The sequence below is a fragment of the Ceratotherium simum genome, chromosome 20 (genome assembly GCF_057802395.1).
Source record: "Ceratotherium simum simum isolate JZ-2026a chromosome 20, ASM5780239v1, whole genome shotgun sequence".
Classification (NCBI taxonomy): domain Eukaryota; kingdom Metazoa; phylum Chordata; class Mammalia; order Perissodactyla; family Rhinocerotidae; genus Ceratotherium; species Ceratotherium simum.
The window spans coordinates 41,569,688-41,597,182 of NC_141919.1; the positions used below are offsets into that span (position 1 = coordinate 41,569,688).

General features: G+C 39.7%; 1 long non-coding RNA gene across 1 annotated transcript; it reads left to right on the forward strand.

Moving 5' to 3' along the window:
* The first annotated feature begins 1,132 nt into the window (after window positions 1–1,132).
* LOC147914434 (uncharacterized) lies at window positions 1,133–26,001 on the forward strand. The gene is made up of 4 exons (XR_015555457.1): window positions 1,133–1,285; window positions 10,581–10,728; window positions 12,947–13,130; window positions 23,752–26,001. It is a non-coding gene; the product is annotated as an uncharacterized LOC147914434 (long non-coding RNA).
* Window positions 26,002–27,495: the final 1,494 nt, after the last annotated feature.

The following is a 27,495-nucleotide window of genomic DNA, read 5'->3' on the forward strand; positions in this document are numbered from 1 at the left end:
TGAGTCCCTCCAATGAATTTTTCATTTCCAGTATTGTATTCTTCATTTCTGATTGGTTCTTTTTTCTATCTTCCATTTCTTTGTTGACATTCTCACTGAGTTCATCTATTCTTCTCCCCAGATCAGTGAGCATCCTTAACACTCTTAGTTTGAACTCTCTGTCGGGTAGGTTGCTCATTTCTGTTTCACTTAGTTCCTTTTCTGGGGTTTTGTGCTGTTCCTTTACTTGGAATGTATTCTTTTGCCTCCTCATTTTGCCTCTTTCCCTGTGCTTGTGTCTACGTATTAGGTAGGTCAGCTACGTCTCCTGCTCTTGGATAGGTGACCTTATGTAAGTGATGCCTTAGGAGACTTCCGGTGTGCTTCCCTCAGTTCTCAATGTTTCAGGGGTGACCCCTATGTGGGCTACGTGTGTCCTTCTGTTGTGGCCTGTTTGCTCTCCCTGTGGGCGCCCAGGGAGGCTGAGTTACGCTCCTGGCCAGCTGTTGTAATGCTCAGCTGCTTGTAGTTGTTGTGGGGCCCTTCAGTCTCTTTATCAGGTGTGGGGAGCCCCAGCACAGTTGGCTGCAAGTTCTAATACCACATTTATGCTGCAGTATTTCTTTTAACTGAGTAGGCCCCCAGCGTGGCAGGTTGTTAGGCTCAGGGCCTTACAATTGCTGTAAGCCTCTAGCCTATTAGGTCTCTTGTCAGCTCTCTGAGGATTGCAGCTGGGTGGGGCTGGCCTCAGACACGGGAGCACCCAATCGTTTCAGGCTTTGGAAGGTGGGGCAAACCTCCTATGTGGGTCTTTGAGAAGCACAAGTCTTCTGCAGCTGACAAGCCCTGCCGCCCACAGGTCCACACACACAGTCAACACAGTCCTGCCCCGTGTGAGTGCCCCGACCTCCCCAAGCGGACCCAGTCTCTCCACGGCGGGAGCCCCACACACTCTGCCACTGCCCCACACTCTCCACCCGCTCCTTGTGCACACCCTGCCCCGCTCAAGTCGGCTCAGTTGCCAGGCTGCAGAGAATCCAGTCACCAATCTATGCAGGCCCACATGTTGCCTGAGGGCTTGTTGTTGGGTGGGGCTAGTCTCTAGGGTGGGCTGCCTGCCCTGGCTGAGCTGGATTAAATCGGTGCTCTAGCGGGTGGGGCAGACCCTGGGCTAGCAGGCCTCAGGGAGAACTCCAATGGCGTCTATGTCAGCACGCTCACACCGGGCCACAACAATGGCCGCCGCCAATGTCCCAGTCCCTGGAGAGGTCTCACCCCTCACCAAGATGCACTCAGGGCCTATTAGGTGAGTCTCTTTTCACCACAGCACTGTGCACCTTTCTTTCTGGTGATTTTGGGATGCTTTCTGAAACGGGTGAGTTTGCGTGCGGGCCCTTTAAGAGCCAGTTTTAGTTTCTTTGTGAACCGGGTTTTCTGGGGGTGCTACCCAATGCTTTAGTAGCAGGCACAGTCAGATATTATGCCGCTGGTGTCGATTGTGCTGGGTCCACAAAATGCCCACAGCGGGGGCGCTCCCCCCGGCTCAGGGCCCGGCGTCTCCAGGGAGGCTGCGTACCTGTGAGCTGCTCCCGGCGGCCATGACGCTGGCGGCTTGTGAAGGCGGCGTTTTTCCTCTCCAGAAGGGAGTCTCTGCCTCTTCCACCCCAGTTAGGATTGTCCGTTGTTGCAGGAGTTCCTCTTATCCAGTTTTCAGTTCTGTCTCAGGGGTAATTTTTCCACGAGTAGTTGTAAATTGGCTGTGTCCACGGGAGGAGGTGAGTTCCGAGTCTGCTTACGCCGCCATCTTCTGCAAATTCTTTTTATATGACACTTTTCACTTCCCTTTATAACTTCTTAGGCAAGGCCCTTATTATACTCTGTAACAAAATGTTACTTGTGCTAGAAAATGTTGATTGCTTACCCTGAAGCCAGTCTCCTCAAAAGATTCTTCCTTGTTGTGACAACTTGCCCCCAAAATGCCAGATGAATGTTTCCCTTTTTTCACAGTCTTTTTTTTTTTCTTTTTCAGCTAGAGGTAAGATTTCTCAACCTTAGCACTACTGATGTTTTGGGCCAGATAATTCTTTGTTGTTGAGGGCTCTTCTGTACATTGTAGGATGTTTAGCAGCATCTCTGGCCTCTGCCCATATTCCAGTATCACTAGCCTAGTTGTGACAAAAATGTGTCCAGACATTGACAGATGTCCCTTGAGGGGGGAGCAGAATCATCCCTGTTTGATAACCACTGGGCTAGAGTGGGCATGTGAGGCAACGTATGGCAGATGGTAGGCACTCAGGAAATGATATTTTCTTTTCCTAACATTTCCATGACTTTGGATACTCTCCAAGTCTGTTTCAACCTTCTTTATTTTCAATAAATGTTGTCCATTAAAAATGAATAACATCTTAAAATTTCAACTTCACTCAGAGTATGTCCCAAAGATGTCCTGTTGATTTCTCTTGTAGGTCTTCTCAGTGCCCTCCTATACATTTCTATTAGCTTGTCTAACCATCACCTTAAAAAAAGCATGCCAAAATGAAACTCACAATTTTATCCACTCAAAAACACTTCCTTTCCTAACTTCATTATTTTAAATAATGGAATCACTTTTCACAGCCACATAAACTTGTGAGGTGTAAGTACATACAGCCCCTTAAGCATTGCTGCCTCTGGTGGACCTAAGCTTGTATTCCACCACCTATTACAGGCAAATCATGCAAGCTCTCTGAGCCCATTCACACATATATAAGTGTAGTTTTGAGACATAGGAATAGTATATGCTAAGAATATGACACACTTATTAGGGCCTTAGTAAATGTCGGATAGCACTATTTTATTAGGAATAATGAGGTAAACAATTTTATATAGAATAATTTCCTGCTTACCATCTAACAGCTGATGTGATGAGTAAGTTATATTAAAAAAAATCAAAGCAGATAGGTAAATGAGATGGATTCCTAGAGAAAAAAAAGAAATATTAAGTATATGTGCAATAACATGTGCTGGTTATTTGTCTTGTGTAGTATATTGATGCCTTTGTGGGATAGTGGAAATAGTTCTAAGTTGGGAAAGCATACCTTGCTTTGGCACTTAGCAGTTGTGCAACCTTAAGCTCATTACTTAGTCTTTGTATGTCTTAGCTCATTATTCACAAAAATTGGCTAACATCCCTACCTCACTGGGTTGTGGTCATGAGGAAACACTGGAAGGACAAAACATTTTGCATGGGTACAGAGATAACTCACTTTTAGCTAAATGGTATCCTGGCTGGGATTCAGAGAGATTTCCACAAACCACACTGTGACAGGGGGTCTGAGCCCCTGCTAATGCCTATTTTCATCAGTAAGATGGTCACTATAGCATATCTCAAGGTCATCTGTGTTAGCCTAGACAGGAGAATCTTAAAATATCAATGGGATGCTGGAAGACACTTTTTTTCGGAATGGTTAATACTAGTTCCAGGGTTTTGGTGAAGGCAAATGTGCATTCAGAATAATTCACACATTTTCTGGGAAAATCCCAAGTACTCTAAAAGCTGACTCTTCTTCCTAATAAAGTGAGTACAGGTCAGCTGGGGCCCAACTCCACCACTCCCCACCTCTGTCATTCCCCGTCACTCACTGGCATTAGTGCTAATGTGGGTGATGGAACACCTGATATTTCTTGCCATAGCACTTGTCTAGAATTTGGGTGCCTTTTGATACTTCCACTATGTTAAGTTCCACTTAAGTGGAAAAACTCTTCTCCTACAGTGTCAACTGTAGGAGAGGAAAAAGTATTTTTCCTCTACCCTTCTGACTTAGCTGAGACTCCTGTAATAAAAGACAGATTAATAAGAGAAAGACAAACAGAAGTTTATTAATATGTATATGTCATGTATACATGGGAGATATGCAGGGAAAAATGAGCAACTCCATGAGATGGCTTAGAATTTAGGCTTAAATATCATCTTAATAGGGAAAAGGGTGGGGGCATATAGGCCTCTTAGTGGAGAGTAAAAGATTTTTAGGAAGGATGAATGGGCCTTTAGAAGAATAAATGGGAGGTATGATAGTTTGTGGCAAATTTGTCTAGGTGTGGTGTTGACTTCTAGTCTCTTCTGTGACAAGAGTCACTCTTCCCTGGCTGATGAAAATCCCCGGGAGGGGATTTATGGCAATTGAGTTCCTTTTGGAGGATCTGTCTTCAGGCAGATGAGGGGAGTTCAGTAAAAGCCCTTCCCTGTTTTTGCTGTTTTTCAAATGCCTACAGCTCAAAATAATCAATATATCAAAGTGGCATATTTTAGGGGCATGTCCTGAACTCCTACAGTCATATTTTGGGGTGGCATACTCTGCTATCCTTCACAACTCTTCTGTGTTAAATTCAGAAACTAGAATGATTGGTGAGCTACTTGCCCAGTCTGAAATTGGGTGTTGTCTAGGAAGCGAGGCTACCATCTGGAGCTCAGAGTCCTAGCCTAACCACAGATTCCCTACAACAGACCCCATACACAGTGTCTACGGACATATAAGACGTTTTTAAATCCAGAAGGTAGTAGTGACCACTCCCATACAGTGCTAGGAAGGACTCTTAGAAGACCACATATTTTGTTAGAGAATGACGTGGTGTTATTGCCCCACAAACCCCTAATGCACTTAGAGTGAATCTTCAGAGGATTCACCAGGAGGAAAACATCCTGAGGTGCAAAAACGTTTCTGGAGGGAGTGAGATTTGTTTGACTCTGTATACTGATGGATTTCTCAAATGGCATTAGGGGTGGGGGTTTGGTGGGTAGCAGGGAGTGGGGAGAATAAAAAGGCTGCCTTTCTTGTGACATGCTAAAGCCTGTCACTTAAGGGCAAGTGCCTGATTATTGCTCTTTCACGCCTGGGTGCCCTGTTTGCTGAAGGTGCTGTGAAAAGTTGCCAAGAGATAAATTCAACTGTTTATGAGAATCATTACGTGGTTCCGTGTTTATTTCCCTGGCACCCTCCAAGATCTATCATTTGGAGCTGAACAGCTGTTTTCTGGTGCTTGTAAATAAAAGTATTTAAATATGTCTTAAACACATTGTTTAGAAAGTATACACAAAATAGGATGCTTTTCTAGCATGAGGGAATCTATATGAAGAAGGAAAGGAAACTATCATTTGATTATTGCTAACATCTATTGTGTGACTGGGATAGTGTTACATTCTCTCACTGCTGTTATAAAGATGATAATTAAGTGGGCGGTTCTTGTAGGCTTCCGACCAACTTAGAAGCATTTCTTCTTCTCAGGTTTCAGCTGCTACTTCCCCTGAGTGGGAGCTGGAAAAGCAAAATAAGAAGACCTTTGAAGCCACACAATGTCTGGTCTGTCTCGGCTAACTGTGTCGTAATATAACTGACATTATAGCAGGTAGCAGGAAAATTCATGTCAGAAACAATACAATTCCATATTTCATTTATAGCCGGGAACAGAATGTGCACTGCTATAGTCCTGGGCAACCACTTCTTCACCGACTAGAGAAGGTGATGGCTCAGTCAGCTGTTGACCTGAAAGCAATATCAAAACAGCTATCGTGCAGTACCAGTTTATCAAAGTAATATTAAAAGCTGAGCATTTTAATTCAAAAGAGTACGCTCTGATGTTCCTCTTTTCCTTCACCCTTGTTCCCAGCAACTTGTCTCACGACTCCTAAGATGACATTCAGTCTGGTTCTCCAACATGTGTGTGAATGGGAAGCCAAAGCCTAGTGATCATGGGAGTGGATTAGCAGGACTGTGACTTACCTACTAAGCACCCATCTGCATTCAGCTGAGAAGCCACTGCTCTCCCATTTTCTGTGAAGAAGAATATTTCCATATGCTTCTGGTTAGTTAGCAAAGGAAAGATAACAAAAAAGTAGTCAGGATTGCCACATTTTTTTGTATAAGAACAAAAACGATTGTCAGGACTTCCCTGTGGATTTGTGGAATAAAAATGAACAGACTCAATGACCTCTCTAATAAACTTGCTTCAGCTCCTGAGGTTTGCCACAGCGCCCCCTGTCTTTTGAATTGGAGAGTTTCGGTTTCGAAGCATTTAGCTAGGGTATAGCCTACACTACATGGCTCTCAGTCTTGAAGGTTCCTGACACACCTGGCATCAGATTACCTTATATCCCAAACAGTTTGCCAAGACGTGAAGGGAAATTTGCTTAATGAAGGTAATCATTTTGGGGGCCTCTGCATCCAGAATCATTTCAGACCAGCGTCTAAGACTGCAAAATGTCAAATGCTAGGCTGACCAAGTATTGTGCTAAGACCTGCCTGAACGCTTTAATTCAAAAGGGTGAGCTTAAAAGAAAGAATCCAGGGGAAATCATCACTTCCTCAAATCTGATTGAAGGTTGAGAGGGATCAAGGGAAATTTCAATAGCTTGGAAACTAGTCCCCAGAAAAACAATGAATAGGGCCTGGAAGAAAAGAAAGGAAGACTTGCTGATTAGTTCCCCCTGTAGAGAGAGTCCCTGCCACTTGGCTTCCTTTGATGAGATTACAGACTTCTGAAACTAGTTCCCACCGGGAAGGTAGACATGTTGAAAGAACATCCTTCTAAGTAGGCAGGGAACATATTCCTTGTTCTTGGGAAAGTATACGATTTTGTTCTCTGGAATGACTTAATCACGTTTTCATGAGACCAGAGCGTTGCTTCAGGAGGTTCTGAACCAATCTAGTCTTAGAGGAAGTTTAGGTTTATTTGAGGAAGTTTCAAGCATTCCAGATAGCCAAATTATTGCGTTTTTATCTTTATACAATGTTCTTCAACAGGGTAGAAAGACCTTAAGGGTCCTCTTACATTTCTTGTCCTTGAGCTTGTTCCAATTCCATTTCTCCGTGGTTTCCCTCAATGCCCACCCCCAACTGGGGACGGAGGATCCAAGCTAAATTTTTATTGATTTGGATACCATAACGTAACAAATAATTTCTGCCCGTCTTCTTTTCATATGCCCTCCACTCTCACTGCAGTCATATATTCCAATTCATACTCTCATAATTTAAGACATTTAGAGTTGAACAGGATTTTAGTTTAGAGTTAAACTTCCCAGCCTAAGCAGGAAAGCCCATTCCTGACTTATAGTCACTGTCTTCCTTAAAACTATCAGTGTCAAGGGAACTTCTCGGTTGACTTAAACTTATTTTGGTACACCCTGTCTTTAATTCCCCATCCTCCACATCCACCTTCCCCTCATTTCCCTGCTTATCCCAACCTAGTATATCTTTCAAGACCCAACTTAAATCCTATCATTTCCTTAACAACTTCTTATATGTAAGATGATTCTATAAACTAATAGAACCAGCAGAATCATAGAATCTTAATCAGTTAAAACCCAAAGGGACTGTATAGATGTTCTAGTATAGTCTCTTCATTTTACAGACATGGGAACTGAAAATAAGGGGGGTCTGATAGGTCTGATATCCTACATTTTGACATTCTCTTTAATGCAGCCATGAACAGTCTTGTTGTTGTTTAACACTGCAAGTATGTTTGTATTTTTTTTCTCTCTTTTTGAAGGCAAAGTTATAATTTCTATGTCTGTATTTTGCATGGTGTTTCATACCTACCAGCTTGTTCTAACTCAGTGCTGTCCAATAAAACTTTCTATGATGCTGTAAATGTTCTATAACATCTGCTCTGTCCAATATGGTGATCACTAGCCACATGTGGCTTCCGAGCACTTGAAATGTGGTTAGTGAATCTGAAGAATTGAATTTTTAAAATTATTTCATTTTAATTACCTTAAGTTTAAATGTATATAGCCACATGTTGCTAGTGACTACCTCATTGAACGTTGCAGCTCTCGTTCATTTGTTGTTTCACAGCAAGTGAAGAAAAATTAGGGTACATTTGTTGACTTGATAATGTTTTTTAATATTGTTTGAATCAGAATAACAGAGGTTTAGAGATGGAAGGGGCCAGGTCTCATCATCTCAGTTAATACCCCCAGAAAAGTGAAAGCGTTGGTTCAAGGTCACTTGGTTAATTAGGAACAGAGCTGGCACCAGGGTCTAGGCCTCCTGGCTCTAGTTTTTCTTTGTTATTTTTTTCCTTTTTTTGCCATAGTGTCTTGGAGATAGTGAGAGCAGGAATTGGGTAGTAAGTGGAAAGGAAAACCAACTGAAATTTTTAAAAATATGAGGATTACAGACAAGAAAGAAGAAAAGAAAGAAAACCATACAAGAGTGGATAAATTTAAGAATGTCAGAGAATGGAGATGAAGAAAAGGGAAAAGAAATTAAATGCTCATACTTTCATCCATGAGCTAGTGTAAATGAAGAATTCCCTTTTAAACGCGAAACAATGTTACTGTAATAAATCAGGGACCATTGCATAGGTGTACCCATGGTTAGACGATGAAGAGAGCTTAGTGGTAACTGAACCATGACAAAGCCCTCATACTAATGAATTACATTTCTCAAAGTCCTTGTCAAATCAATCAGAGAACTCTCTCTGAATGAGCGTGGAATGTTAACATCTGGTTCACTGAATGGAGATAACAATTTCATCCAAAGCCTTGTTAGTCAACCTTTCATCCCCCCCCCGTTGTCCGCTGATCCCACTTTATCCTTCCTCGTACTTTGCAGCTGATCAATGGAGAGATCTTGATGAAGAGTGTTGGATTCAGTGGCGTGTAAGATACCTGGGAAGTAGAGGAGACTGGTGGAAGTGAATCATTCGGAAGCCTAAAGAGCACTCTGGATGCCCCTTCTTCATACATTGTCCTGATACTCTCAGCAGATCCAACAACTTTTCAAGAGAAATAATTTGTGATGAGACTGTGGCTTATCATTAAATAAGAGAAGCGACTAGTTCCCAAAAGCTCAGTGGTGTTCCAAAGAGGATGCTACATTTGTTTTTTTTCGTAGTATTTTGTGTTTCCTAGAAGGGAGGAAAAACTAAGACTAAAATCTGTAATATCATGATTTGTATCATGCATTCTGTTTTTCTGTATCTTTTCTCATTCTGGCAGGGAAGTGAAATGATACTGAGATTTTCTCAGAGTGTATGGAATAGTAATTTCTTACTAATTTAGTGGTTGTTCAGTTAGGTCATAGGTGTAGCAAGCTTTTCTTTTGCATCTTGAATGTTACTTTACCTGTTGACATGGGGCCATTCTCAAAGTCACAGGCTCAGGTTAGGATTTACTCATTTAGGAATATAAGATGGGGTCAATCATCAGTTCCTTCCAAATCTCACTCTCTCTTTCTTCCTTCTACTCATTTCCTTCTTCTGAGGTTCCCTATTTCTTATTAATACTACCACCCATCCTGTTCAACTGTTAGTCTGTGGAGCATTTTTTTGTGAGGAAAATCAGTCCTGAGCTAACATCCAATGCCAATCCTCCTCTTTTTTGCCGAGGAAGACTGGCCCTGGGCTTACATCCATGCCCATCTTCCTCTACTTTATATGGGACACCGCCACAGCGTGGCTTGACAAGCGGTGCGTCGGTGCACGCCTGGGATCCGAACCTGCGAACCCCGGGCCACCGAAGCAGAGCACGTGCACTTAACTTCTGCGCCATCGAGCGATGTGGGGCAATTTGACTGTCCTTTTTTTCTCATGGCCTACCCCTAGATGATTTCTCCATCAAGCAGCTTCTTTCTACAGTCTCACATCTGTTTCTCTCTTTTCCATTTTGTTGCCTCTACCCTAACCCAGGGTGCTGTTAGTTTTTTGTCTTTCCTGTCACCAGTACAAGCTACACACTGTCCCTTAATGAATCATTCTGAAGATCAGGACTAATTGTATCACTCTATAGCTCAAAAACGTTCAATGGTGTGTGGTACTTAAAACGAAGAAGGAGAAGAGGAGGAAGAGGAGGAGAAAGAGGAAAAAGAAAAAGGAGGAGTAAGTTGCCAGTGGAACAAAATAGAAAGCTAAGAAATTTTGCTATATATAAGAATTGAACATATAGTACTGATAGTAAGTCAAATCAATGGGAAATTATATTTCATGCAATGGTTGTGAATAATTGCTTTAAAATATTTAAGTTGGATTTTTACCTTTCAGCATACACCAAAATAATTTTCAGATTGATTAGATATTAAATCTAAAAAAATTCTTAAAAATACTTGAAAGATATCAGAAATAACTATTTAATGTCAAGATTAGAAATACTTTTCTAAATAAAAAAAGCAAGAGAAGAAAAAGAATAAACATAACATTAAAAATCCAGTAAAAACCCAGTCTCAAAATTCAAAGGCAAATGCCATCGAGGAAAAAATATTTCCAAGATATATGGCATTCAAAGTCTGAGTGTACCTAAAATATCAAGATCTCTTACAAATTGGTAGGGAAAAGAGCACTCCAATAGAGAAAATTTGCAAAGATTATGGAGAGGGAATTCACAAAAGAATAGAAACGATCTATATCATGAAAAGAAAGACATCAGAGCTAATGTGCTCTTTTCCTCTGTGTGTTCTTCCATTGTTTTAAACTTATGAAATCCTTCCTCATTTCAGGATTGGTCAGTCACATTTTTTTCTAGTTTATGTTTTCAGTTTGCATTTAATATTTAATTCACTCAATTTATTTGGATGTATGCTCTGAGATATTAGAGCCAATTCAATTGTCATCTTTTCCCTCTTTCCTAGATTGCAAGCTCTTTGAGGGCAGGAACAATGTGCTATTTATTTGTGTGGACCCTGCAACATGTGACAAGTGTATGGTACACAACAGTCAACACAGGAGGGGTCAAGAGGGAGCATCAGAAAAGTTTTGAGAGAGGAGGCATCTTCTGAGGTTAGTCTTAAAAGTCTAAAATATTTTCAAGATATTGTCTCTTTTTTTTCCTTTCCTTTTGCATGTCTCTTTTGGGTTAATCATGGCTTAAAGGCAACGTAACATGACAGAAGAGGAAAGGGTTCTGAAGAAAGACAAATGAGGATTCAAATATTGACACCACCAATCACTTATGTCACTCTGAGCCTCAATTCCTCATCTATAAAATTAGATATACTGGTGACTACTTGCATGGTTGTTAGGGAGATGAAAACCCAGGTTTGTAAAGTGATCAGCATATTGATTCTATTCTCTTTGTACTCCTCACTTTTTCTGCTAGTCTGGGAGAGACATTTTGCATCTCTTAGCCTCTTTCTCTGTAGTGAAGTAAAAATGTGGTAGTATGTGTGAAAACATCTCGTAACCTGGGATTTTTCTCACAGCATAAAGTCCTATTAGTTAAGTTTTTTGGTATATATTTAAGTGTAAATTGCTTATTATGCTCTTGTTAATTATGAATGGAATGGAAGTGATGTTTGGGTGAGAAAGTTCAGAGTAGATAAATAGAGGTAAGAAAACAGAGCAAAGTTAAATGTGAAAAACAGAATTTTAAAAAAATTCTAATGCGTTGGAGTCATGTAGTAAATGGCCTGGATTTGGGGGTCAGGCAAACTTGAATTTGAGTCTCAGTTCTGCCACAAACTCTCTGTGCCACCTTGGGCAAGGTACTTGCCCTCATAGAGACTCGGTTTCTCCACCTTTCAAGCTGGGATTAATAACATTCCCACAGCAGGGGTGTTGTGAAGACCAATGAGATGAGTAAATGAAAGCATATGGCACCTAGTTGACATTTGATAAATCCTTCTTGTTTTGCTTCTTTTCTTCTCTCTCAAAGACTAAAGAGCAAGACTGATTCATCATAATACCTCTGGGTATTTATATGTTTGAAAGACCTGAATATGATTTCTTAAATACCCAACCAGTACCGGTGATTGCCTTAGGCTTCAGGGAGAATAGATCCTACTTTTATAAATGCCTTCAGACTTGATCCCCTTGTTTACAGAAGGATTTTTGGATCCATGTCTGTCTCATGACACAGTCTAAATCTCCATGCGTATTCAGTTAATCATCTTGATCTGTCTTGCAGGCACACAGCCATCATTTTGCTCTTGTGAAGACTAAGAACATTGTGTACTTATTCCTTTGTTGTGGAGGGCTGTCATTTGTCGTTATCACTGCCTGCTTTTTAAATTCTGTGAGCTGTAAAATGTAGTACCATATATTCCGGAGTTTTTTTTCCCACTGAGAGTATTTCAGTTGAATGTTTTTTTAATAGTCTGGGAGGGAAGATTTTGATAATAAAACAAAGCATTCGAAATTTAAAAAGTAAGCAGTACATTTATAGCAATTATGTAGGGATGTTATTAGTGATTAAATATAGTATTATAGAATAATCTATCTAGGGTGAAAAAATGCTAATCATTACAACCCAGCAATTTTTTCTAGTTCTTTTTGTTTTTACTGAAAGAATGTTTATATTTTAGAATGATTGAAGCATGGCTAACTATATTTGCATCAGTTATTTCGTGTAATAAGATACAGCAGAGTATTTATATTGTTACTCTGTCTTTTAAATTGTTAGTTAGGGGATATGATTCCAGCCTCTGTTATATTCTCTTTAGATATGGCCTTGAATGAAAAGAGGCAGCACCCTTTTCTCCGATGATAAAATATTCTCCACACACCATTTTCCCTTCCTTTCCTAGGCTCCGGAGATATGCGTTTGCTGTTTCCTTTACCTATATGTCCTGGGTCATAACTATTTTGCTAGAATCAATAATTTAACAATTAGCCAACCTGTCTTAACTTCAGATTTGGTTTTGTTAAGGAAAAAGTTTAATGTTTGATTTGAGTCTGTTATGACCATTTATGCACTTTATGGAATTATCTCATTTAATTACCTAATTTAAGTTTAAGGTTAGGTGATATGTTTGATTGTCCCCATTTCAGAGCTGAGGAAAAGGAGGCCCAGAGAGTTTTCATAAATTATCCCACATTTTTATCTGCTAAGTGAGTTGAAATTATAACCTGGATCTGAATAGCTGTAAACATAAGTTCTTTCCAAGTCAGTAGGCTACTGGCCCTTTACACTGATTTGTAAGAGTTCTTAAATGGCCTTTTTATGATTAGAAGGTTATGTAAGAATAATGCTTCTTTCCTCTTTTATATCCCAAAATAGGGAACACCGGTGGAAAAGCAGGCGTTTGAGGGGAGTGGTGAAGAACCTGGCTTTGGACATGCTCTTTTTCAGGTGTTTGCCATACACCCATGTGGAGTTGGATACATGGGACCTAACCTCCAGAGAGAGAGTGACCAGGACTGGAGATAGAGGCTTGGGAGCATCAGTGACACGTACACAACAGGTGAAAGGCACTTGCAATCTTGACTTCTTTTTGGCCTGTTTTCCCCATTCTTAGAGTGGTTTGTGGGATTGTGAAACTAAAGGCAGAGTAATTTAACATATGGGAGGTTCTTCTCTAAATAAGATGGATGGAGCCAGGAGTCTAAGAGGCTACGCCATTAGGAGATGTGGGTAGGGGTCAATCTAAGTACTTAACGTTTGTCTAAGCCAAAGATTCTCAAACTTTGGTATTTTACAGAATCACCTAGATAACCAATAAAGAATCAGCAGCCCAGTAGGGAAGGCCTGGGCCTCTGTGTTTTTGTCAAGTTCTCAAGAAGAGGCTGACAGACTCCAAAGTTTGAGAAGTACTAGTCTAAACCATATTTTGAAATGCCTAGCTCATTAATGTATTACCGATCTCATTAAGTAATGACTATAAAAAAGCAATCATCTCACCTTTTTTTATAATTTATTAGGATCTGCTGCTGATTTGAAATTTGAATTAAAAAATATATCGTTATATTTTATGCAGTTATCTGAGGCTGACAAATACATTCACATGATAAAATCTTTCTAAGACAATTCTTTTTTTTTTTAATTGATGTCTTTATAGTTTATAACATTGTGAAATTTTGGTTGTACATTTTTGTTTGTCAATCACCATATACATGCTAAGATGATTCTTATCTTGCTCCTGCCACAGAAGGCGAGGATGAGCATATCCAGGACATCTGAAAAATTCTCCTTTTCAAACTTTGCTTTCCCTGTGGGAAACAGCATGAGGGAAAGGAAACGAGTCCTGATCCTCCCTGGAGGCAGTGCTTACACATATTTTGGAATCTGAGGGGCAGCTGCCAATTCCACCTGCAGGCAGAAAGAACACACCTGTTAGCTACATGGTTTTTAAAATAGCCTGTACTTGACCAGATTACAAGGAACACTGTTGTTATGGCATCAAAAAAGGAAGCTGACTTACATGCAAGTAATCCTTATTAAAGGGGATTTTAGGAAGCTGGACACTTGAGAAAAGCAGGCAACTGTGAAAAGAATATCTCTTGCTCACCTTTGTAAAAGCCAACAATTACCCCCAAATTGGGCTAAGATTAGATAAGGCCATCAGTTGTAATAGAGTTGATATCTGGGAAGGGGGGAAGTTCGAGTCATTCAGAGATAAACCTCTTATTATGGTTCCCTTTCCTTGATCGTCTTTATCCTCTCACCCCATCCCTGCTTTCTACACAGTGCTGGTGGGGTGAGGAAGGAATGACTTGGGAAGTGCTCCTTAACCAGGCTTTTGTCTGCATTGTCCAAGGCTCGGGGCTTTCTCATCAGCAGGCTCTCCTGCCCTGTCATTAGTCCTAGTGGCAAAAGAGCCTCATTCTCATGAACTGACCCATGCTGCCAGCAGGTCACCTCAGATGGAGGCTTGCTGCTCTATTCAAAGGCTTCTGAGAGTCCCAGATGTTGCGGCAAGATGCAAATATGGGGACACTCTTTCATCGCTCCTCAGTTCATTTTTTGACCATTGGAAGAAACAGGGTTCTATCTGATGATCAAAGGCGTGGTTTCACACGGGCCTGGTGGATTCGCACCTTTCACAGGTGCAATTGCAAAAAGAGTCTCCTTGTGAGCGCAACAGTTAATTCCCTCCGAATGTTACTACAGTTTAGGGAGAAAGAGTATTCCCCCCCTTCTTTCCATTTCCCCTTCATTTATGCTTAAGAACAGGTAATTGGAGCAGGGCCTCCAAGTGTAATCTTGCCCGAAGGCTAAGCTTGCCACCTAATGACACACGGTAGTTCTTTATTGAGGCAGTCTTGCACTCATTATCCCTAAATTAGTTCCCTTTTCTCCTTTGCTTTATTATTCATCCACCTCCTCCTTTTTCACGTGGATTTTTCCAAGTGAACCATGACAAAGTGTGTCTTTGTGAGGTTGTGTGTCTGTGCAACAGTGCATCTGTGTGAGTGCCCCCCCACCCCGCCCCGTGCCCCTCCTTTACATTAAGTGTTTATTTAAGCCGAGGCAGTGGAAAACTGACAAAAATCTTGGGCATTGATTGCCTCATAATGATCTCACATCAATCCGGGCAGGAAAATATAGCTGAAAATAGAAGAAGCAGAGCTTCAGGTGCAGGGTGCCCCTTGTCACAGCCAGGTGCAAGCGCCTCAAACCCAGAGGGAAAAATGGAAACCGGTTTTTGAATGAAGACTGTGAGAGTGTTTGTGTAAAAGTATAATTAAGACTTTAACGTCTTGTTCTGTCAAAAGAAGAGTTTATATACCGCTCATGTGATGTGACATCCAGTTGGACTTATAACATGAGGTAAAGACAAGAAAATACTGATGTGGCTTTCTTTGTTCAGTCCTGGGTTGGAATCCCTACTTCACCCCTGGTAAACTAGCATTACTTATCCTGTCTGAGTCTCAGTTGCCTCACCTAAAATAGGGATAATAATATCAACCTCACAATTTGGTAGTGAGGATTAAAGGAGATGATATTCAGAGTGCTTAGTACAGTGCCTGTTATGCTGTAGATAACACATTTTTAAAAAATTTTCCATCCTTCTTGATTCCCTTATAATAAACTGAAACGCAGCTTGGAAAAGTTTTGGCTGAATAGCCTAAAAATCTGAGCTTAGATTTTCTTCTCTCTCTAGGATCATTTTTTTTCTTCAACTTGAAAAGGGACCTAGGGTTTCTGAAGCACACCAGGCATTTCTGTTATATACCAGACACTCTGCTTGGCAGTGTGATGGTACTAAACCCTTGTACAAACTCTGCAAAGGCTTCTTATTATTCCCATCTTGCAGATGAGAAAATGGAGGCTCAGAGAGGTTAAGTGACTTGCCCCAGGTTCTAAACTAAGTGTTGGAGCAAGTATGCAAACAAGAGTCTGTCAGGTCTCAAAGGGGCTAAATACAATTGAGAATTAGGGTCTATGTCATTCACCTAAATTTGCTTTAAGATAGTTATTCCCTCAGATATATAACAAAATCTTCTGATTCATAGGGCTAGTGGACTCTCTAAGTCTGTACAGAGGAGGTAATATCAGCAACTTTGCCTAACTGCTTGATTCCTAGGGTAAATACATGATATGTGTATTCAATATATCAACTTTGCTCTTGATATTATTGAATAGATTCAATTATTTCTGCCTCTTTACCAACGTGATTTCCTTCAGACAGACATCTCATAGATTACAGGTTTTCCATCTCCTCTTCCTTATCCTTACCCAAGGTAAGGTAATTCCAAAGGTAACCATCCCTCCTTACCCAACCGTATTCCAGCTGAATCTCCTTTTTCTTCACTAGCCCATGGATTTCCATGTGTTCTTCAGCCTCTATAGCACTGACAACTCTGTGTTGTTGGTTATGTTCTATTACTCCTTCTCCATGTATCCTCTTTCTTAACCTGCAAAGTCATTTCTTTCTTCTCTACTTTTTATCCTTCTTCCATGAAGCTAGAGTTAGCCGGGCGAGAGTTCAGTAAAGTGGCATGGGGGAGACATCCAGGTTCTAGTTCTAATTGGGTGACCTTGGTAAGTGATTTAACATCTCTATGCCTCACTTTCCTCACAGTAAAAACAAATGTTCCCGTTGTCACTGTGTATGATTCTTTCTTGACCATAGCTCCAGGGGCTACAGGGGCAGTTTTTATACCATCGCCTCCATTGGAGGTACAGTTTTTACTCAAGGACAGAGTTGGTAGCAATAGTAATAATACGTATATACAGCACTTTGTATTCATGAGAACAGTATGCAGACATCATTTTATGTTCCTTCTAACACTGACTTGGGCCAGGTCACCTAACTAGTCAGTAGCAGAGCCAGGGCCTGAATATGGTCCACTCATTTCTGAATCTTGCATTCTGTGCTCTGCATCTCAGCAGGGTGAAGTAAACTGGCTGGGGCATGAGGAGAGGAAGATCAAAAGGTTTTTTGTATGTGTCTCTAAGTGGACTGTGCTGGGGCAGTGAATGGATAGTGTAGACTGAGAATAGAAAACAAAAGAGTAGAAAGGGTGGTATGGATTTTTCAAAAAGCAAAGAAATCTTCCTGATTAATTATTGTTTTAGTCCTTGTGGTTTTTCCTAAACATCTACAGGATAACATCTGAGTGAGGGAGTATGCTGGGAGTGAAACAGAAAATATAACTTCAATTTCAAAATCCTAAATCCAATACTAAAGAATGCAGTGCAAGTTACTACAGTGACTCAGAGGATTTTCTATGTTTTCTGGATGATATTTTCTCCAAAATGAAAAGTATTCCTTATTTTAAAATCCATTCTATGGTTAGCTCAAAGATTAGCTTGTACAGTCCCTTGAGTTTCAAGGCTAGGGACTTGTAACTTTTTTTATGTCAAGATCAACATCCCCTTCTCAGGTTGACCTTGTCTTGCCTTTGTGAAAGATGGATCAAATTTAAATCTGTCTATTGTGTACTCAGTGGCCTCTTTTAGCCATAAAAGAGTTCATTCTCCATTAAAAGGCCAGTGACATATTCCAGATTCTTTGTGAAAGAATCAAACATATCTCTCTTTGTTCAAGAGATTTGTTAGTTGGGGGAGTGAAAAGGGAACAGGGAAATGTTGAGTGGTTTCATCATATGTCCAGAAGTCCAATGTAATGCATTTGGCCCAAGCCTTTCTCATTTAAGATTTAAACCAATATTTATTTTAGAAAGGAAATTCAACCCATATGTATCTGCCTGAGTAGCCTTGTTGGCTTTTATTGATAGGAAACAGGAAGTTCCTTTTTTGCCAACATTACAAAAGGCCTAAAGATCAAGTGAATTTTATTCTTGGCAAATGTAGCTTCTACCCTGAAAGGTAGAAGATAGGTTCCAGGTAATAACAAAAGAAAGACAAACATTATCCTTAAGTGTCTTCCAAGATAAGAAGGGCGGAGAAGACAGAGCAAGTTCTAAGGATTGCTGATTGTTTCATTTTGTCCCAAAGCCAATATAATTTGTTCTTGAACGCAGATTCTCACATGCATAGGTGATGCTACACTTCGTTCAAACAATTTCAGCTGTAGACGCTAAAGACTTAGCATAAAAAGAAAAAAAATTACTGTAATAACATCTTTTACTGATTATTTGTGCCCTTCAAAAAAATTATGAATGTATGCTGTTTATACCAAGGAGACTCACTATTTTGATCTCTATTTTTTATATAAAATAAAGAAGTTTTTTGGAACAGGAGATACTTTTACATCATCCTGAAGAAAAAGTCTGTCTTTACGACCTTATACTATCTTCTAAGTTAATTAATTCAAGAAAAAAATAGTTTCACAGAGCATATTCACTACTTTTTCTCATCTGCTGTAAAGATTTGACACTGTGAGCTGTTCTGATTTTCTGTGTTTAGCTAATTCAGCCTAAGATTTATTCATGGAAAAGAGCTTTCTTTAGACTGACTGTCCTTGGCCTGATTAAGAGTTCCCAGGGGTGGTGGGGAATATTGGAAAGCAAGTTCTACAGACACAGGGCCAGACTGATAACCTAATGCAGAGAGACAGGCACAAAATTTGGTGACTCTCAGGAGGTGACTTGTGGCACTTAATTGACGCAGGAGTCCTGGACAAAATGAAGTCAGAAGGTAAGGTGCTTAGTATCACGAGAACTCGAGCATAATATAAATTTTATTTTTGCTTGGAACGTAGCCAGGATCTGAAAGTCCACTTTCCCCATGAGGTCCTGATTTGGTAAGGAGTCCCTAGGATTGTTACCTCCTCCAAGCAAAAGTCACATTGTAACAAGACTTTTTTCGGCCACAGACTTTCCTCTAAGCAGTGTTTCTCAAAGTGTGGTTCCCCGGACCAGCAGCATCAGCATAACCTGAAAAGTTGTTAGAAATGCAAATTCTCAGGCCTTCCCCAAGAATTAGTCATAAACTCTGAGATTGGGGCTCAATAATCCATGTTTTAACAAGCCATCCGGGTGATTCTGATGCTTGCTGAAGTCTGACAATCACTGCTCTCAAGTAGATAATGCCTTTAGGCCTTTGGTGTAACACTCTGCAATGCAATCATAGCAGTTTGAATTTATGCACAATTCTATGAATTTAAGCGCCAACTCTATGTGGGCAGTTAGCTATTAGCCACATGTTTTAAATGAATGTATGGATTATTTTTCCCTGGGAGCCTCAACCTCTGACTCCCTGGTCAGCGTGATCAGTTCAGCCTCTAAACAGTGGTTGCTATCTACGTGTGTTGAGGCAGCTTGAACCCTGCCTACCCTACCACTCACTAAGAGAGTCAAGCTAGATTCAGATGGCTCAGTACGGAAAGGAAGCCTAATGGTTTCTTTCTAGGATGTTCTGAAGCAATAGGTCACATGCTTGTGCTACTTCTCTTGCTGTACCTTCTTGGACTCCTGATGGAAGTTCTGACTCTCCGTGGGCCAGATAATAAAGAACCTAGATTTCTGAAAGCCCCAAACACTTGGAACAGAACTCAACCCCTTCTCCACCACCAGGTTGTGCAGTAAGTACACTGCCTGGAATGATTGGAAAAGCTATCACCTTCAACTTCCCTTTCAGTGAAGGGTGTTCTCCCTTGTTTCATATCAAACTGAGGTAATGGCAAGTGCTTTAAACCTTCTGTTTTGTACATGTTCTGTGAATCTGTATGTTTATGCAAAAGCCACTCATCTGAAGAGAACAAAACTATCCTTGCTCCTACTCTGGCACCAGAAAGTCAGCCCTGACTTTGACTCCTGATGGATACATATTTTTCAGAGGTTTCTTTGGGCAAAGGAATTAATTATGACTAGTTTGACCTTATTTCCAGATCCTTATATGGTCACGTACCTGGGGAGCTGAGGCCATGCCATCTATGACTCCCGGGATCCCTTTGTCACTTCTAGCCTAAGCTTATCTCCTATTCTCTGAGCCCCACCTTGGCTTCTAGTTCGACTCATAATAGGAGAGGCATCTCCTTTCAAAAATGTAATCTGAGCAGCAGGCACCAAGTGATACTGGTATGAGGTACCCACGGGATAGAGGTAGGCAGCCTTTTGTACACTTCCTGCTGGGAAAGGAGCCAGATGCTACGCCTGGCCAGCTTAGGAATCTAGTCAGTGGACATATTTGGTTGGAGATGAATACATTCAGTACACTCAGAGAGAGAGGATGGTCTTAAACTCATCCAAATACTTAATGGGTCATTTTCTACTATAACATATGCTTGAAGAACTGAATGCTCAATTGTGTGTCAGGCGTGTATATATATATATATATATATATATATATATATATATATATATATATATAATTTAAGGTATTTAATTTAATTCTTGCATCAACCCAGTGAGATAGGGATTATTATGATCCCTAGTTTGCAAGATGAGTAAACCAAGTCTTGAAGGTTAAGTGAATCATTGTCAAAGAGCAAGTGAATTGGAAACTGCATTCCGACCTTGGACCATTTTTTAATAAATTCAGTGCTATTAGCAACTAGATCATCTGTTCTTAATCTTTCAGACTCAATCCCCCCATCCCTCTTTATAAAAAATATTTGAAAGGCCCCCTTTATTACCATGAAATAAATTATAGAGATAATGTAACCAACCTACATACAAAACTTGAAAATTCATAAAATGGAATACTGCACAGCAATAAAAAGGAGCAAACTACTACAAAAGTGTACATTCTTTGTTATTCCACTTGTATAATACTCAAGAGCAGGCAAAACTAAACAGGATTAGATATCAGAACACTGATTACCTTTGGGGATGGAGAAGGGAGGGGGTTGACAATAAAGAGGCATGAGGTGAGCAGAATGATGAATATGTTCTATATCTTGATGGGGGTATTGAATATACAGACTATATATTTGTCAAACTCATCAAAGTATACACTTAAGATCCATGCATTTTACTTTTTGTAATTATAACTCAATAAAAATTAAAGTCAATATAAAATTCTAACAGTAATATATGGGAGAAATAAAAAGATTTTTAAACAACATATATTTCAATATGTAGATGATTGAGATCATCTATATTTGAAGACATAATAAAGTAGTCAGATGCTTGCATCTAATATTAATAAATAATATTAATAAATAAATAAATTTGGATTTTCAGTTTTGAATTGAAGAGTGTCAAAACGTTTTTTTTTACATCACATTTTGAAGATATTATACATACATATATCCATGGAGATTGAATTATAGTGGGGCAGCTACAAATGCAGCCCAATACAATGTGTTATACTGGGTTCACCAATATCATGCTGTTTTTGTTGGAATGAACTACTCTTGGAAGAGTTCCAAAAAATAATTTCTCTACTCTTTCCTCGATTTACACAGTGGTGTGAATTCTGGAAAATCAGTGAATAAACTATGCAAAAATTCTTTTTGTGTTTATATATAGAACAGAGTTGAGTTTAAAGTTCAGATGATTATACATTGGGTTTTTATCTATAATGATGTCCAAACATTAAAAAACTGCGTGAATTATAGCACACTTCTTCACTGTGCAGGAATCTTCTCCCGTCAGGACGTTTTACATCCCCAGCCCTTGTACACCAAACGTATGTAAGGCTGTGCCCAAACACTGTGACAACTCGAAACCCCACACATTATCTAACTCTCCTCAAGAGGAGTGACACTGGCTAGTTGACAGCTCTGCTCCAGACAATAGTGGAAATTTTAAGATCCTTCTCAAGTACTACCTCTTCTGATAAGCTTTCTTTAACTTTTTTCAGGCTCATCAACATGTCTTTCTTCTGTCCTCTTAGAATCCCAAGGATATTTCTATCTTAGAAATTATCTTCTTATTTTTTATTTTTGGTAATTGTTAGTATACTTGTCTATGTCTCTCCTGAAATTATAAGGTCCTTGATGTTGGACATATTTTTATCTCCAACACCCAGCAAGTTCAGGCACATGTTCCACACTTAGTATATATTTGTTGAAAACATGCATGACTGGATTAAGGAAATAATGAATGCAAACATCAAATCTACTGAGTCCACATAATCCAAGCAATGTGCTGAATTTATATTTCTTTAATTTGATTATTTAATACACATATACTATTACGTTGTATAGTTGAGATATACTAGCATTAGAACAAACTTCGATTGAGAAACAAATAATTCTTTCAATAAGATCTTTTTTTCAACATCCTACTGGCATTAAAGGTAAATAAATACGTGTGTTTTACATAAAGACCTCCTTCTCCTCATTTTCTTATACTGAAATTAAGATGTCATGATAAGTGCTGTATCAGTTTTTAACCTTCAATGATTTCACTATTATGTAACAAACAAATTAAAAAACAAAAAAGAAAAGGGGCCGATTACATAAGGAAATCTATATTTATTTGAAAAGACAAAATGTGATTCTTAAGATTCTGCTGCTACCAGTGGGAAAGAGTCCCATGCAGTTCATTATGCCCAAAAGGGCAGCTCTGTTACCTCTGCACCTGAAGTCTTATCTGGGTTCTTACCTGTTATCTTCAAACAATCTTAACAGGGCTTGCATTCATAGCTCCTAGGGATATAGATATGGGACCTTCCTAGTCATGAAGTGGGCTCCAAAATTGTGATTAGATAGACTTTTCTCATTTCCAATTCCTCTCAGCTGTTAAGAACACTGGATGACCTTTCCGATCTCTCAGCTCTATGGAAACAAAGAAGTACAGTGTAAGTATCCACCAAATCTTAGGCTGGCTACTGTGGCTCTGCTCTGCAAATATGAGAGTTAGGTTCCTTGTGTTTATTTTTCTCATAAACCAAAAAGGGCTAATAGAATTAAGATTTCCAGGAAGACCCAAGCTTGGAGATATGTTTTACTATAAATGTAAACAAAAATAAAACACTAGAAAAAGGTCACAGTTACACTTCTATAAAAGTCTCTTTTGAAGATTTTGTTTTCCTTATATATGAAAGCACAGAATTCAGATCTGGTTGGGGGCAGCCAAAAGCAAAGAACATATTTTTACAATCTGTTATATCCTTTTTCAGGTGATAGGAAATTATTCCTGAATATAATTCTGGTGAAGGCTTGCCTGGGTCATTTTGGGGACAAGTTTAGTGGACGCTTTGGGACTTCCTTATATTTGGACTCAAAGCTAGGATATTCTAATTTTGTCATTGTGTTTGGAACACTTTACTGAGAAAGAACCTTTAGATGTATCTTGGGAGAGTAGTTTTAAGGCCAACTGGGAATACTTCAATATGTACTGAAAAAGTCTCTTCTTCCAAAGAGTTTAAGGTGGTCTTTGTCAGGCACTTCATTTCTCTGCAGTTTTCCTTCACCCACAAACATTTGCAAATATTTTTAGAAGACAAATAGGATGGTTTCTGGAAAGTGTATTGGTTACTTCTGAATATACATGTGTCCATACATATTTATTCTGAACTTTCTTAATATATATACATATATACACACATATCACCTCTCAAAAAGAGGAAGGGGTCATTCTTCCCAGAGGAAGGCCGATCTCGCGGGATCTCGGTAGTTCTATGGGGGCCGGCCAGGTGGTCCTGGGATGCGAAACATCTGGGTGCCTGGGTGTCAGGGGCCCCTCGTCGCAGTCTCGTCCATAAAGAATCCAGTTTACGCCTGCCACCTATCCAGCAAACCCCAGTGCCTAATCCCTCTTTTTCCCCACTCCCGCCCATCACAGTGCAGAGGGGCCTCGCCCACGGAACCGCCTCTGGCCCAAAGGCTGTGCCGACCACTCCAGGCCAGACTGGGAGAGTGAACCGCGCATGCGCGGGCCGCACAGCTGTAGGCTTACAGGACCGAGGGGTCAGCGACACGGACGTTTGGTGAGGAACCCCGGGGCCGCAATGCGATGTCTGCCAAGATCCAAGATTGCAGCAACCCGGACCATTATCCTTGGGGCCAGTCGTTTCTCCTGGCAGCTGCGAGGTGTCTAGAATTCGTCCCAAGAGACCATCGCTACCTGTCCCTGGAGCCTTTCCCCTGAAGGACAGCCTCAGGACATTGCTGTCTCCTTTTGACGGGGCCAACTGCCATGGGGGAGCTGACCCCTTTACCCAAGTCCCTCCATCAGGAAATGTTCTCCTCTTTTGCACCCCGTGGGGGACGCCCGAGGGTCGAGGCAGAGACTGGGGCCTGGGCCCGGTGGGTGGAGTGTGGGCTTTCCCAGGACGGCGAACAGGGCAGTTGGAGCCTGCAGGCTGTGCTATGTGGCTACGCTATATATCTTTGTCACATACTTAATTACTAGTAATAAAAGTTGTAGGAGAAAAAAGAATGATCCTACAAAATTAGATAAGACCAGGAATTGTAAATATACAATTATAGGATGGAAACAAGAAAACCAAAGATATTAAAAACTAAGATTATAGATGTTCCAGAATACCTCTCAGTCACATGACAAACTAAGCTAACATAGACTTAGCTCTCCCTCTGCATTACACTACACATAGTCAAGTGCAAAAGAAAAAACTTGGCAATTTACAGGATCCAGAAACAAAATACCAACTCAAAGCCAGAAGTCCCAGTGTGCAAGTTGCTACTGTGGCAGACCAAGATGGAGCCTGTGGTCTATATAAACGATAAAGACCGGGGACTAGGGATTTAATACTAAGGAATGTGGCTGTGGCCAACAAGAGTTGGGGAGTTAAAACTAAAACCCTAGCGTAAATCTGAAACCATAAAGGGTTTCACACTCTTAAAAAAGATTTCTAGAAAACACCTGGAACAGAGAAGTAAGGGTTTGGAGTTGAGGATAAGGAGAAAATAATTCTTCTATAAGTAATTAAAACGCCAAGTGTTATCCACAGATGGGATCTAGATTCACACCACTTGCATTCCATGGCAGTTTCAAGATGAGAAATTAGCATACTTTCCTGGACCAGTGAAACTCCAGAGATTAATAGTAGAATTAAATACAAAATGGCGATGTTTCTACAACCCATAGTCACAAGATTTATAGAAAAGGTAATCTGGACCAAAGATGAATTCATAACAACCAAAAATACAAGCCACATAAGAAAACAATTTACTGGAAAGGAGATTTAGCAGAAACACAAACAGGAAAATTGGCACCTCAAAGAACTTAAGGAAATGAAATAATTTGAAAAAGTTTGGAAAAAAAATTCAAGAATAAAAGGATGGAAATTACAATGAGGTAATAGAGTATATATTAAAAAGAGCTGGCAAATTTGAAAACAAACCATCTAGAACTTCTAGAAATAGTTTTTGAAATTTTGGTTAAAAAATACCCTCAAAAAATAATTACATAGCAGATCACACAAACTAGGACAAGAATGAAGAGAACTGAAAGCTGTTTGAGAAACTTACCAGAATGCACAGGAAGAGATAAAAAGGTTAGACTGAGATACAAAGGATAGATTGAGAAGATTTAATGGCATAAAGGACATTTGTGAAAAAAATGGGTGAGAATTTTCCAGAATCAAAGAAAATCATGAGATTGAAGAGGTACACTGAGTCCCAAGCAGGACTAAAATATATATATATATATATGTTTATATATATATAAAATCAATCACCAAGAACAATAAGCAAATTTTAACCTGAGCAGAGAGAGATTACCTACAAAACAACAATTATACTTAGTTTGGACCATTCATAAGCAATAGAAGCCAAAAGAAAATGGAATAATGTCTTCAAATGTTTAAAATTATATGTACAGCTGAACTTCTATATAAGAATAATTCAGAAATAAAGACATTTTCATACAGTCTGAGAGATTGGACCACTAACAGTTTCTCATTGAAAGAACCAATGAAAGATCTGATTCAGGAAAAATAGAATCCAGAAAAAGAAGCCAGATATAAGAAGCATGTGAGGTGATATAAAGATGCATTGATAAAAATAACTATAGTGATAGGTAATTCTGTGGAATTTAAAAAGACATTGAAACCAAATATATATACTAGAAAACAATGTAATAAGGTGTTTAGTGTTAGAGTTCTAAGGATTTTTCACTATTCAGGAAGAAGGCAGAAATAATGATTATAGTTAGATATTGTTAAATCAAGTGTGCAGATTAAAATTTAAACCTAAATATTGTGAGGAAAAGACTAAAAGAATTTTTAAATAAGTAAAGAGTAGAGAAAATGACTACAGAAAATGTAAGCACACCAACAGAAGGTGGAAAAGAAGACAAAATCAAACAAAGAAAAAGGTTGGTAAATTAAAAACTCAAAACGTGATAGTACAAACTGATGCAAAACAATAGTATTACAATAAAAAGAAAATAGATTAAACTCACTCATTACAAGACATTTTCACATAGAAATCCTGTCTGAAATCTCAGGGCAGAGATTGATCAAGAGTCCTACTTGTATGTAGGCAAACTCATGTCTGTAGAGTGAATTTACTTTACTCAATTTGAAAAACACTGTCCCAGTCACTCCAATCTAGGAGTTTCCCCTTTTAAAAAGTTCCAGTGAAAAGGGATTGGTAACTAATTTAAGTTGGTAATTGCTCTTTTTAAACTATCTGATAGCAAGCTTGGGTTTTCTAAACCAAAATTTGTATCATTTCTTATAGGGTCACAAGAAATTGATCTCTTGATTTCTCTAAATAAGAGATATTGAAAGTAGATAGACACAACCTATATTTACAGTAAAGATTTTGGGACACAGATGAGATTAGCAGTGCCTGTTATATTGTGCGGCTGAATTAAGGCCACAGTGTGTGTGTATGTGTGTGTGTGTGCACGTGTGCGTGTGTGCTGAATTACCTCTAATAAAAACTTTTTAGAATAATCAGTAGAATGAATTTCCATGTTCTGTTCCCATCATACACGTTTATTTTTTCTTTTCTAAGATGCTTGAATGTAAAACCTGAATTTAGAATTTTACAGGTTTGGTAATATCTGATTTTTTTTTTTTTTTGGTGTGGAAAATTGGCCCTGAGCTAACATCTGTTGCCCATCTTCCTCTTTTTGCTTGAGGAAGATTGTCCCCGAGCTAACATCTGTGCCCCTCTTCCTCATTTTTTGTATATGGGATGCCACCACAGCATGGCTTTAATGAGCAGCGTATAGGTCCGTGCCCAGGATCTGAACTCGCAAATCCCAGGCCACCGAAGTACAGCACACACACATAACCACTACGCCACTGGGCCAGCCCCTCAGATTTTTGTGTGTGTGTGTGAGGAATATTAGCCCTGAGCTAACATTCATTGCCAATCCTCCTCTTTTTGCTGAGAAAGATTGGCCCTGGGCTAACATCTGTGCCTATCTTCCTCTACTTTATGTGGGATGCTGCCACAGCATGGCTTTGATGAGCGGTGTGTAGGTCCACGAACCCCGGGCTGTCAGAAGTGGAGTGCATGAACCCAGTCACTATGCCACTGGGCCAGCCCTGACATATTTTTTTATTCAAGAAATTTCAAGCAGTTTGGACTCATTTTCCTACTAAATATT